This window comes from Lutra lutra, chromosome 7 (assembly GCF_902655055.1).
Source record: "Lutra lutra chromosome 7, mLutLut1.2, whole genome shotgun sequence".
NCBI lineage: Eukaryota > Metazoa > Chordata > Mammalia > Carnivora > Mustelidae > Lutra > Lutra lutra.
The window spans coordinates 78959120-78972192 of NC_062284.1; the positions used below are offsets into that span (position 1 = coordinate 78959120).

A 13073-nucleotide genomic window follows, 5' to 3' on the forward strand; every position below is an offset into this window, starting at 1 on the left:
GATAAAAGAAGAAAAAAGAAGTATGTACACTATGAGGGTTCAGAAAAATTCTCCCCAAAATGTGCTACTTTGGCATGTGGACTATTTTGAGCTGAAGGCAATCAAGACACAGCAAACTCAAGAAAAACTTTTACCTCTCCCTTAAACTACCTAAAACAATTTATGTAAGGGGCTTAACCCAGAGAAAGAACTATAACCAAGAGAGAACTTTTTTATTTGAATGACTCATCTGTATGGGAGGACAAACATCCAGTTACTACACATCTGCACTTCTTATCCTGTGAATCACCCTCCTCCCTTTTGAAGTCCATGGCCTCTATCACATTCCTTCAGTGAAGATGCCATATAAGCCTCAACTGCCTGATTTATCTCCATGTTTCATATTTTTATGGGATCTCCATATGTATGTAATTAAATTTGTTTTTCTCCCATTGATGTTTTATGTTAATTCGATTATTAAACCAGACCAAAAAAAAAAAAAACTCCTAGAGTAGTAGAAGGAAAATTTTTTCTTCCCTAACAACAGAAGTTGATGCTGCAAAGGCTATAAAGATTTGCAGCACAGGGACACCTGGCTGGCTCAGTCAGTAGAGCATGCAACTCTTGATCTCAGGGTTGTAGTTTTGAGTCCATGTTGAGTGCAGAGATTACTTAAAAATAAAATTAAAAAGTTTGCAGTACAGTAAGAAGGTGTCCCTATTCCTTCCAGTTGCATAGAAATTATGTGAATTAGGTTGCCTATATCTTGCCATATTCTGCTTTGTTGGTCAAATACTGAAAAGCAATGCTTCCAACTTGAATATTTGCAGACTGCCAAAGGGAACAAGCCAGCAGCAAAATCTTTGAAATTGTGGAAGTGGGACTCCAGTTGTCTTTAAGGATATTTAGATTTAAGGATATTTAGACAGGTCCTTGACTATTGATGTTGTAGCGATAGATTCTGGTGTGAAAAGTAACTTTTGGTGGCTTAAATAGATAATTGGATGAAAATGTGATGTCCAGAAAAACCATACCACCTTCATGCACAAAACCTAGTGGACCAAATACAGCTAATCTCCATTCATAAATGTTATCTCTTTGAGCCCCAGGATGGCGGTAGGGAGGAAGAATGTGGATGACCTCAGTTAGCTCTTTCTGAAGTCTTCACACTAGCAGATAATTCAGCAGCACTTTTTCTAGAGATTTGGGTGTTTTGTTCTCCCCTGCCCCCCCACCCCGCCACTCCTCCCCTGTGACAAGATTTTCTTTATTCTTTTTCTTCAGGCTCTCGATTAGTGAGGTCTCTCTGATCTGCATGTGAACTACCACTGCTGGTGCTGGGGTTATCATCATTAGATATTTACCTATCATTGGGCATCTTGGTGAAGTTATTTCCTGGAAAATTCAACTGTTCATCTGGCCTATTCATATAGTCCTACAGTGTGGGAGAAAGAGAGGGGTGGAAAAAAACCATTCCTTAAGGAAATGCAGGCAGCTGGGAGTGGGGGTTGAGGGATTAGGGGAAAAAAAAAGAAGCCAAGGAGATTTGGGCTGAGAAGTCTGGAAAATTAAAAGTAGGGGGGATTATGCCCTTTAGGAACTTTTTAAAGGATAATAATTTTTTAAGGGTATGGCTATTAATATTTGCAGACAGGTTGGTTCAGGTCTAGAAGCAGGGGTTTGTGGAGAGAAGTTTTATGTATGATATAGGAATGATGGATACACAACATTCTGCCTTTGTCAAAACCCAGAGGACTTTTTATAGCACTAGAATGAATTTTAATGTATGCAAATAAAAAAGTCTTTTAGAAGGTTGGGAGATCTCAGAATGGAATGCATATTGTCACAAAACAATCTAACTGTATGACATTAACAAAACAACTTCACTGCAGGGATGGATAGTAAAAGTCCTGCCTTAGTAAGTTTGAAGATGAGTGGAGTCTGTAAGACCAAAAGCAAAGGGATTCCACATAAACATTTATAACTTTGGTTAATATTTGTTTTCCATAAAGGTATGAGCTAACAATTCTGAAGCCACTATGCCTATATATTAAAATTGAACAGTTAGGTAGATGGATGGCATATAGTAGAAGCCAACAGTTTCTCACTGTTGGAGCTGGAGAATACAGGCAAATAAGAAAAGGCTAGAATGAACTATTTGGTAATATAGAGTGGAAGACATCAGCATAAACTCACTTTAGCTTAATACAGAGTCAGAAGGATACATACAGAAATATTTATAGATATGTGTATATACAAAAGCTAATATAAACCCATATATTTCCTTACTCTATTAGATGAGAGGGCCTAGAAGCAAGGACACCTAATAGCAACAAGCACACTTAGCACACTTAATACATAGATCTTGATTTCTAGAGCCACTCTCTGATTACAGGAACTAGGGCTCCTTGGAGAAAAGGCTGATTCTAGGGCTATGGCAGGGAATATACAAGATGAACCTGGAGAAATTTATAGTGTCAGAACGTAAGGAAGTATCCAACACACACAACAGTGATGGCAGTATGTCAAAGGGATACAGAAGCCAACTGAAATAGCTCCTGATGGCCAAAGCTGAAATGATTTGAGCATCAAAATAAAGTAGTATTGAATTATAATCCAAAGTATAAGATAAATATCCATGAATCCATCCTGATATAAATAAATGGTTGAGTAAATAAACGAATGGGGGTGAATAGACAAATCTCCTATGTAGTAGAATTCCCAATGATTTATGTAGAGACTCTATCCTCAAGAAGATGGAGTATAACTCCTTACACCTTCAGTGTGGGCTACATATAGCGACTTCCTTCCAAAGGGTACAGAACGAAAAGTTGGAGATAAAGAGTAACTTTACAGTGGAGAAACCTGACCAATACCGCCTGAGCCAGGTGATCAAAGTTAACAAAAACAGTGACAAGTCATATCAATAATATGTATGCATGATATATGAAAAGAATGGCACTTTAGCCTTGAATCTTCCTCTCTAAAACTCATAACCCTGCTTGAATAAAATACCTTACCAGTATTCCAATCTGGCATGATAATCAAACACAAGGAACGTCTGAGTAACTGCCACAACCAAGAGAAGGCTCAGGAGACCTGACAGCTAATGTGATGTCTTGGGTGGAGTTGTGGCAAATAATAAGGAAATATGAATAAAATATGGGCTTTAGTCAATAATGATGTATCAGTGTTTGTTCATTAATTGCAACATATGTACCATACTAATATAAGATGTTTATAATGGGAGACACAATATGTAGTATATGGTAGTTATCTGTACTACCTCTGAAACTTTGCAGTACATCTAAAACTATTCTAAAATAAAAGGTTATATAGACAAATCTTTACTAATCACTCTATTGGATCCCATTCCTGCATTCTACCAAGCCAGACTGTCTTTCAGTCTTTATTTCCAGTGAACGTTTGAGGTCTGCATGTCTGGTTCAGTCAGATCAGCTCTCACCAAGGGTAAAAGGCATGTGAAAGCAACTTACACTGACAGAGTCTATCATGGCAGGCTTTCTTTTAAAAAGATTCATGATGCTATGTGTCTTTCCTGTCTCTTCTGTTCTTCTCCTTCAGTTGCTTTATAACTTCTCATTGTTTATAACTTTCTTGTCATGGAATGTTTACCATTATCTGTATCTATAGTCCTGATGGTGACTACTTGATGACTTTGTTTTTGTTTTTTGGGTTTTTTTCCCTTCAAATTTTTATTTAAATTCTAGTTAGTTAACATATAGTGTAATATTGGTTTAAGGAGTAGAATTTAGTGATTCATCACTTACATATAACACCCAGTGTTCATCACACCAAGTGCCCTCCTTAATGTCCATCATCCATTTAGCCCACTCCCCCACTCACCTCCCTTCAGCAACCCTCAGTTTGCTCTCTATAGTTAAGAGTCTCTTATGGTTTGCTTCCCTCTCTTTTTCCCCTTCCCTTATGTTCAACTCTTTTGTTTCTTAAATTTCACTTAGGAGTGAGATCATATGGTATTTATCTTTCTCTGACTCATTTCACTTAGCATAATACACTCTAGCCCCATCCACATGGTTGCAAATGGCAAGATTTCATTCTTTTTGAAGGCTGAGTAATACTCCAATGTATATGTATACCACCTTTTCTTTATCCATTCATCAGTTGATGGACATTTGTGCTCTTTCCGTAATTTGGCTATCGCTAATGATGCTTACTTGCAGACTTTGAATGTACTACACATTTAAACCTTTCTATTTAAGTAGAGGTATGTGTGTATGTGTGGTATTGCTAATGTTTTATTTACTTAAATTCTCTTTCCTACCTCTCTCTATAGCATCCCTTTCTACCAGTTTTGAATATTTTGTTTTGAATTTTTTTATTTCACCTTCACCAAACAGACTTTCATCACATTACATCTTTATATAATAATTTATTAAATACTTGTTAAGAAAGATAAGGAATTTTATGTAAGTACCCTATATCTCAATTTTAACCTCCATGCTATATTTTAAAATTTATATTACTATCTTAGTATTTGTTACATTCACTGCTATACTATTCACCACATACTTGTAAATGACATACTTAAACCAATTTTTGAAAAAAACCTTTAAATTTACAGAAACATTATATTCTTATAATGAAAATGTACCAAAAATGTACGAAAAGTACCGAAAATGTCTAGATATTTTTCATATTTAATAATTTTTAAATTTTTAATATTTTACCACATTTGCTGTATCACCTCTCTCATGCATACTTTCTTTCTCTCATATATGTGTATGATTTATTTTTCTAACTCATTTGAGAGTTGGTTGTATATATTAAGCCCTTTCCTCCTTTAAAACTTGAGTAGTGTTCATTTCTTAAGAAAAAAAATTTTCTCTTATGAAATCCAAGTATAGTTACAAATTTAAGAAACTTATCTTTGATAGAATGACTTTATGTCTTTTAAAAAATGTTCCCAATAATGTCTTTTACAGTATTTTATTTAAAGTTTATTTTTTTTAGTGATCTTTACACCCAACATAGGGCTTTTTTTTTTTTAAGATTTTATTTATTTATTGACAGGCAGAGATCACAAGTAGGCAGAGAGGCAGGCGACAGAGAGGAGGAAGCAGGCTCTCTGCTGAGCAGAGAGCCCGATGCAGGGCTCTATCCCAGGACCCTGGGATCATGACCTGAGCCAAAGGCAGAGGCCTTAACCCACTGAGCCACCCAGGCACCCCCCAACATAGGGCTTTAACTCACAACTCCAAGATGAAGAGTCATATGCTCTTCCAACTGAGCCAGCCAGCCACCCCTTTTATATTATTTCTTAACACTGGTAGAGTATACACTCTAGGATCATGTATTATATTTAATTTCTATGTCTTTTTTGTTGTTATTTACTTTAAGCTGAAAACATCCTCAGTCTTTTTAAAAAATAATTTTTAATATATTTTTAAAATATTTTATTTTTAAGTAATCTCTACACCCAATGTGGGGCTCAAACTCAAAACCCTAAGATCAAGAGACACATGCTCTACTGATTGAACCAGCCAAGCACCCCCAGACTTTCTTTTAATCTTTCATATCAATGACCTATTTTAAGGCCAATTATTTTATAGAATGTTCCTCAATTTAGAGTTGCCTGATTTTTCTTTATTATTAGACTCTGGTTGTGCCTACCTGGCTGGAATACAACAGAAGAGATATCCTTTTCATGGTATCATATTTATGGGTCCATATTGTTGATATTAATTTTGTTTCTCCCCTGCATGATTACTATTTTCTTCTTGCAACCAATAAGCAATTCTGTAGGGAGGCATTTAAGAACCATGTAAAAATCCTGCTGTTTGTCATAATTTTACCTTTAGATTTAGCATCCGTTGGTGATTCTTACTTGAACTACTCTTAAATATGTAGCTTGCAAAACAACAATTTTCCAATTCTATCACTCTTTATTTGTGGTGTCATCTTACTATAATGGAGAAAATGTTCTTCCTTTCTGTCTGTTTCTATGTATCTATGTATCTACCTATCATCATTTCTCTCTCTCCATCTCTCCACCTATCATCTATTTATCAATTCGTCATCTATCTATTTATAATCTTTCATCAGTGTGGACTTACAGATTTTATTTTAATCATTGGGTTATACTCCATTACTACCGTATTTATTTTGAGTCTCAAGTTGTCCCAGAGTTGACTAACAGGAGACCCTATGCTCTGTCTTCTCTATCTTCTTGGCATTTGTCCTCATCCTTTTCTTAGATACTACCCTTTATACAATAAGATGTTCTAGACTCATTTTGTACTTTTCTTGACTCACTTTTGATTTTTTTGTGCCAGTTGATGTGCTCATTCTTGGTGTACTATTGCCTCCAGTCCCTTTCAACAGAACTATGGTATGTATGGATATATGAAATTAAGAGTGCCTATTGATTCCTTCAATTGCAAACCAAACCTATAGGGTTTTTTTTTTTATTTGTATCTCCCTTCTTCCATAGGGAAAACCCTAACTCACAACAATATCAACTCATTTGTTTGATTATCTATATATAGAATAACAAGAAGTTATTAAGAAGTATTCAAAATTTGTTAGTTCTTTCTCTTCCTTAGATTGACAGCATACAACCAAAGCTTTGTGTGCAAAACTTACTTGTATTATTATTTTTTCCTTCTTTAGTGCATTTATGTCCTTTATTTGCAATGCTGTTGGCCTCTTTCTCTTTCTTTCTTCCTTTTTTTCTTCCTCCCTTCCTTCCTTTCTTTTTCTTTCTTTTTTTCTTCCATTTAGTTTTAGGTGTTTCTCCCCATTCTTTTTTTTTTTTTAAGATTTTATTTATTTATTTGACAGAGAGAAATCACAAGGAGGCAGAGAAGCAGGCAGAGAGAGAGAGGAGGAAGCAGGCTCCCTGCTGAGCAGAAAGCCCGATATAGGGCTCGAACCCAGGACCTGGGATCATGACCCGAGCCGAAGGCAGCGGCTTAACCCACTGAGCCACCCAGGCGCCCCTCTCCCCATTCTTCTTAAGTGTTGATTTAGTTCAAGTTTTTTTTTTTAATTATGAATACTTCCAAATAGAAACTATTTAAAAAGACATGCTCAGAACAGTCTCATTCCATCCCTTATCCCTTCCATGTGATTCTTTCCATTCTGTATGTATATAGATAACCAATTTTATCATTCTCTGGTTTATATTTCATGTTTTTATTTTCATTTTAATATGTTTTCTTTATATTATACTAACCTGTTCAAACTGCTGTGTGGTTTCTCTCTCCTGTTTAGATTCTGACTGACACACTTTCACCATAGTATACCTTCAAATAATAGTATACCATTTCCCTCCTACCATTTTTTTTAAAAGATTTTATTTATTTATTTGACAGATAGAGATCACAAGTAGGTAAAGGCAGGCAGAGAGAGAGAGAGAGAGAGGCAGGCTCCCCGCTGAGCAGAGACCTCCCCTATGCGGGGCTCGATCCCAGGACCCTGAGATCATGACCTGAGCTGAAGGCAGAGGCTTTAACCCACTGAGCCACCCAGGTGCCCCTCCCTCCTAACATTTTTACTGCTATTTTTGCCATACATTTTACTTCTACCTAAAATTTTAAATGAATTTTTAGTATTTGTCTTAATCATTCAATTTTCTGTTATTGAAGTTAAAATATTTTATGTCTAATCTATTGTTCATTTCATCTAGTGAATTTATCTTTTCATATATTGTATTTATTTCTCTTGAGTTTTATATTTTTGTTATGTATTTCATGTTCATGTTTTTCCTCATTATGTTCATGTTTCTCTTTAAATTCCTGAACATATTTTTTGGTACCTATTTGAAGGTTGGTTTATTCTAATTCTTTTCATCTTTGTCACTTGTGGTCTTGTGCGGATTTTTCTTTTAGTTATGGATTTAATTTTCTTGCTTTCTCACACATGTAACAATATTTTATTGAATACTATACATTATAAACTTCATGTTGCTGAGTGTTGAATTTTTAAAAGTTTTCCTTCAAGTTTCTTGTTGTCATATAATTTTGTTCTGCCAGGCAGTTAAGTTTTATCCCATTAGGACTTTCTTTGAAGCTGTGGTAGAGTAGATTGGGACAGTCTTTACATTAGGCCTAGTTTAGCTCTCTTGGTGTCTCTATTGAATGCTCTAGGTAGGTCTTCAGTGAATGAGGAATCTACTCTCTGACTTTTGGGAACTTGAAGTTTTCCCACCCTTTTAAAATTTCTGGGAATTGTTTGATACACACTCCCTGTTGTCTTTGTCTCAAACTACTCTTGTATGACCGAGCTCTGCTTGGGATCTACCTCCTTCCAGTATGGTCCAGAAAGTTCTTCCAAGCAGAAATCTAGTTTGATTATAAAGTTCACCTATTTTTTTCTTCTCTTAGTGATCAGAGTCACATGATGCCTGTTGTACAATGTCTAAAAGCACTTTATTCGTATTTTCCTATTTTTCTATTTGGTAATAGTAGGTGGTAAGTCCTGTACTATTTCCTCCATGACAGTAGAAGCATAAATCCCTGTAGTCATCTGAGTTCTGTCTTTAACAGTGACAGTTTTATTCTTCTAATTCTTTTCCAAATACTGTCTGCTTATAATTTATTTCCCCTTATTGTTTTGCCATCTCTTCTTTGAGTCCTGTATTTCTGTCTTCCTTCAGAGGGGAGTTTGCTATGTTTTTAAAATTCTTGCTGAAATAATTTGCTACAGTTGTATTTTTTCTGTATTTTTTTTCCTGCTGAGTATTCTCTTTGTTGCCTATGCTGTACTTTTTTCTCCTTCTAATGTTTGTGCTATTTATTTTTTTATTATTCATCACTGACTGATTCTGTATTTCCTCAATTATTTGCAGAAGATTCTTAGGCTGGGGGAACAGTCTGAATAGATTTGAAGTGTGCTAGATTTTCACAACACAAAGTCTCTTCTACTCAAATGCCAGGAAGAGACATTTCCAGAACATGTGCAGTGTTTGTATTACTCTTTGTATCTTCCTGCTTTCTCTGTTCAGACTGGGTCAGTAATGTTATTGCTGACACAGTCCAGCTCACCTCAGTACATGCACCCACAACAATAGGAGTATAGTTTTTGTATTTCAATGCATATCTCTTTCCTTCAGGGCTTGTATTTTTTGGTAGAACTTTTAAAGATTTGATGTTACAGGGTGATCTTCCTACTAAGATTCCATAACTTTTAACAATTTAAAAAATTTTTTTAAAAAGATTTTATTTATTTTAGAGAAAAAGAGAGCAGGAGGGAGGGGTAGAGGGAGAGAGAGACTCTGCAGCAGTCTCCCAGCTTAGGGCGGAACTCCACCTTGGACTTGATTTCATGACCCTGAGATCATGACTGAGCCAAGTCAAGAGCCAGACATTTAACCCACTGAGCCACCCACACATCCCATCCCATAACTTTTCGTTTCTGTTTTATCTCACATGGCTTTGGAATCTTGCTTATCAATTTGGAAACTCTAGATTATAAGTGTATCCCAATTTAGCAAAATTGGAATTGTGAGGGTTTTAAAATTTTTTAATTGTCTCAATTATTTTCAAGGTAAGAAACAGAGACTCCAGATTCATGCATTTATGTTAATACTCAAGGTAGGAATCAATTTGTTGATTGTTTAATGTCTTTTAAATGTCATGCTTTAATGCTTTTATGCAGTTGCAATTTACAAAATGGAACATACATTCTGAATGTACTGTAGATGTTGGATGATCAGTGGTATGAGATTAAAATTATGTGATCAAAGACCGCAGATGGAGGTTGGTAATGTAGTAATGTAGTATATAATGAGGATAAATACACTGTCAAAAATGAGGGAGAATGTCAAGGACGATATTGAAGAAGGAACAAAAAAGTGTCAGAGTTGAATGACTACTTACAAACTGAAAAACATGCAGAAGGCAGCTATCCACATGGGACAATTAATCTAGGCCAGGTAAGGGGAAGAGATACTACGCCAATGGCAAGAGAACTTGGAACTCAGAGAAAGCCTATTATCTTTTTCCACCATAGTAAGAAGTAACAGCACCTTAGTCAGTGTGGGGCCAACAGAGGTGTTCGTTAATATATGGCTAACACACCTTGGCAATAATGCTATGCTAAGCATACTGGGGGTTTCAAAGAGTTTGCCTATGTCTGTGTCCATGGTAGAGAAAGATTTTAAAATGTATCTTTTTGTTTCTCTTTCTATATATTATTCTGTTCCATGGTACCAGTAAGCATTATTCTTCTAGTTCATGGATATAAGTTAACAGTCTTTATGGCATAATTTCCTGACTAATACAGTCATACCAGATTTTTACCTTTGTGAAATTGCTAGGAAGATTATTTGAAGTTTATGGCAGGAATAACTTTTTTTTTTTTTTAAGATTTTATTTATTTATTTGACAGAGAGAGATCACAAGTAGACGGAGAGGCAGGCAGAGAGAGAGAGAGAGGGAAGCAGGCTTCTTGCTGAGCAGAGAGCCCGATGTGGGACTCGATCCCAGGACCCTGAGATCATGACCTGAGCCGAAGGCAGCGGCTTAACCCACTGAGCCACCCAGGCGCCCCCATATGGCAGGAATAACTTAAGTGGGACAGATCTTTACAAGATTTTTTAAAAACTCAAGGGAATAACAACATAAATGGAGGTAAATATCTATAAGATCCTAGAAGATATGTCCATAATTTCGAAGGCAATATACTTTTAAAAGAAGGAGATAAAACATTATAGCTTGAAGTTTAGAAGCTTTAGGAAGAAAGTCTATAATTGCAGTGTGATACCCTAATAATGGTATTTTAGAGGACAAGTTTACAGCTACCTTTAGACAGTGTGAAAGAAGCTCACAAGTAATCTCCCAAGAGATGACATTGAAAGGAGTGGGGCACCAAGACAGATATTAAACTTTAATGAGTTTAAGTATTATATCCACTTATCTTTAAAGTATTCACCTCTTTAAAATAATGTGATAAAAATATAGCACAATAGGAAAATATATCCTATTCTAGAAGTGTAGCAAAGCAGGCTGCCCAATGCAAAATTGTGAGTGAGATAATTTGAAGCTGAGAAAATATAAATACAGTATGAGCCCACATACCATGAAAAGTTAACAAATAGGGAAGAGAAGCAGCGGGGGAAACCCCAGGGCATTTAATCTTATTTTATGGTGGCATTCATGTACTGAAAAGAGTGAAAGAACAGCCCCCACACTTCCAGAAGTGAGTCAGTTTCATGTCTCAAGCTGATTATAAACCATTCAAGGGCGGCAGCCTCCCACAGCTGACTTTAACTGTGATTAGAATAGAAGATGGTGGCTAGTTTGGGCTTACCATATGTACCCTGAAGTCTCAAAGCCTGATAGGTAAACTCAGAGTTTCTCTGGGACCAAAATATTGGGTTACAAATAACTTCCATTTACATATTCTGAAAAAGACAGCTCATCAACCGGCCAGTCATATATGCTTCAACCATGATCCATACTATCCGGCATACATTTGGCAAACTAGACCGATTTCAAGAGTTTAGGAACGCCATCTTAACTTTAAACCCTTTCAACTCTCCAGTCTTATTCCCATCAGAAAGAGCAGTATTCCATCTGATGGATGTAGGTCATATTGTTCTGCATAAATTCCCAGTTTTTTGGTGAGAACCAGAATTCTTATCAAACTATATGGATCCAGGACTGTTCATGGTCTAGAAGGGGAGAAAACTTTCTAGTTAATGTCATGGTCTTTGATGGCAAAACACTGGGTAGGGGTGCTTTTAAAAACATTATAAGAATGTTTTTCTTTTCCAATCACATAGGGGATTTCATATTTAGAGATTTCCTTTTAATCCTTTTTTCTAAACAGCTCACTTAGAAGACACATATTAAGGGATAAAAGCAAAACAAAAAAACCTGCTTTGCAGGATGGAAAGGATTTCTACATTTTTCCTTGACTAAAAAGAGAAGTCCTAAAACTTGCTTGAGGTATTCCTATTTCGGCTACATATTTTCAAGTATTGAGATTCAGCAGTGAAACTACCTCTCGTTATTGAAGTTACATGACCAACTTTGATTAAAACAATTGTGAGTGTATTAGAGCTATGAGATAGTAACTATGTTCTCTGTTATCTGTTGGACAAAGAAAACAATATATATTGGATATTCCACATTCTGGCATATAGAACAGGTTAATAAAATCATATAGATTAAAAACTTTGCCGGCATAATTTGAGAAAATTGTTTTTTCTTCTTCACAAAATTACCATCTTATTTTAAAAAAATGTGGAAATATTTCCCAGTAAAACTGGTGGCCACTTTATACCAAACATTAAATATTCTTATTTAATTGTGTGAAAATTCACTGAGAGCATGAAAGGTTGAATTTAAGGGAAATATGTTAGTTTTTAAATTATTAGCTTTTTTCTGAGCTCAATTTAACCTATTATATCTGGTTTAAAAATGATAAGTCTGAAATAATTGTAGTGGAACACTCAGAAAGAAAAATCCTTTTCCCCCATGCTTATCAAAATGCAAGCCAATTAAAAGAACATAGTGATATTCAAAAGGAAATTTCAAATTCTTAAGATGTTTAGCATAATGTGGGAGTTATATGCACTGTTTTTTCACAGTATCTCCTTAGTTTTGTTCTCAGGTGAACATATCTAAAAAGTAAGGTGAATTATTAGGGCTCCAGGAGATTTAGAACCCCAACTGTCCCATCTATATACCACTAACTTGACAAGAATGTATATGATAGTATCTACTCAAACACAAATTCATTTTTTTGTTTTCCCTGGGAGGAGGTTTATTGCAAAATTAAATTTTAACTTATTTTCCTTGCAAAGTAAAAAGTAAGAATGGTCGCTAGGCCACTTCATCTTCCTCCAAAAGAAAAATAAATAAAGCACATAATTAATCCAGGACAAGTGATCCAGGATTCACATAAGTGGCACTACACATTTCTGAAATGTCCTCCAAACTAAAGGTTTATAATGAGTTAGACAAGAAATTATAATTCACTCTATCAAAAATCTGAAGAGGGAGGGAATATTTTTGCTATGCACAAGCTGAATCAAGTTAATGAGGCATCTAACATTGCAAAAAGAACGTTGTCTATAAATAAATTCAGTCTGATTGGGATGT

The 13073-nt window shown here is 35.5% G+C and overlaps 1 pseudogene; it reads right to left on the reverse strand.

Moving 5' to 3' along the window:
• Window positions 1–738: 738 nt before the first annotated feature.
• On the reverse strand, window positions 739–1357 carry LOC125104496 (ubiquitin-conjugating enzyme E2 E3-like; annotated as a pseudogene).
• Between the last annotated feature and the right edge of the window lie 11716 nt (window positions 1358–13073).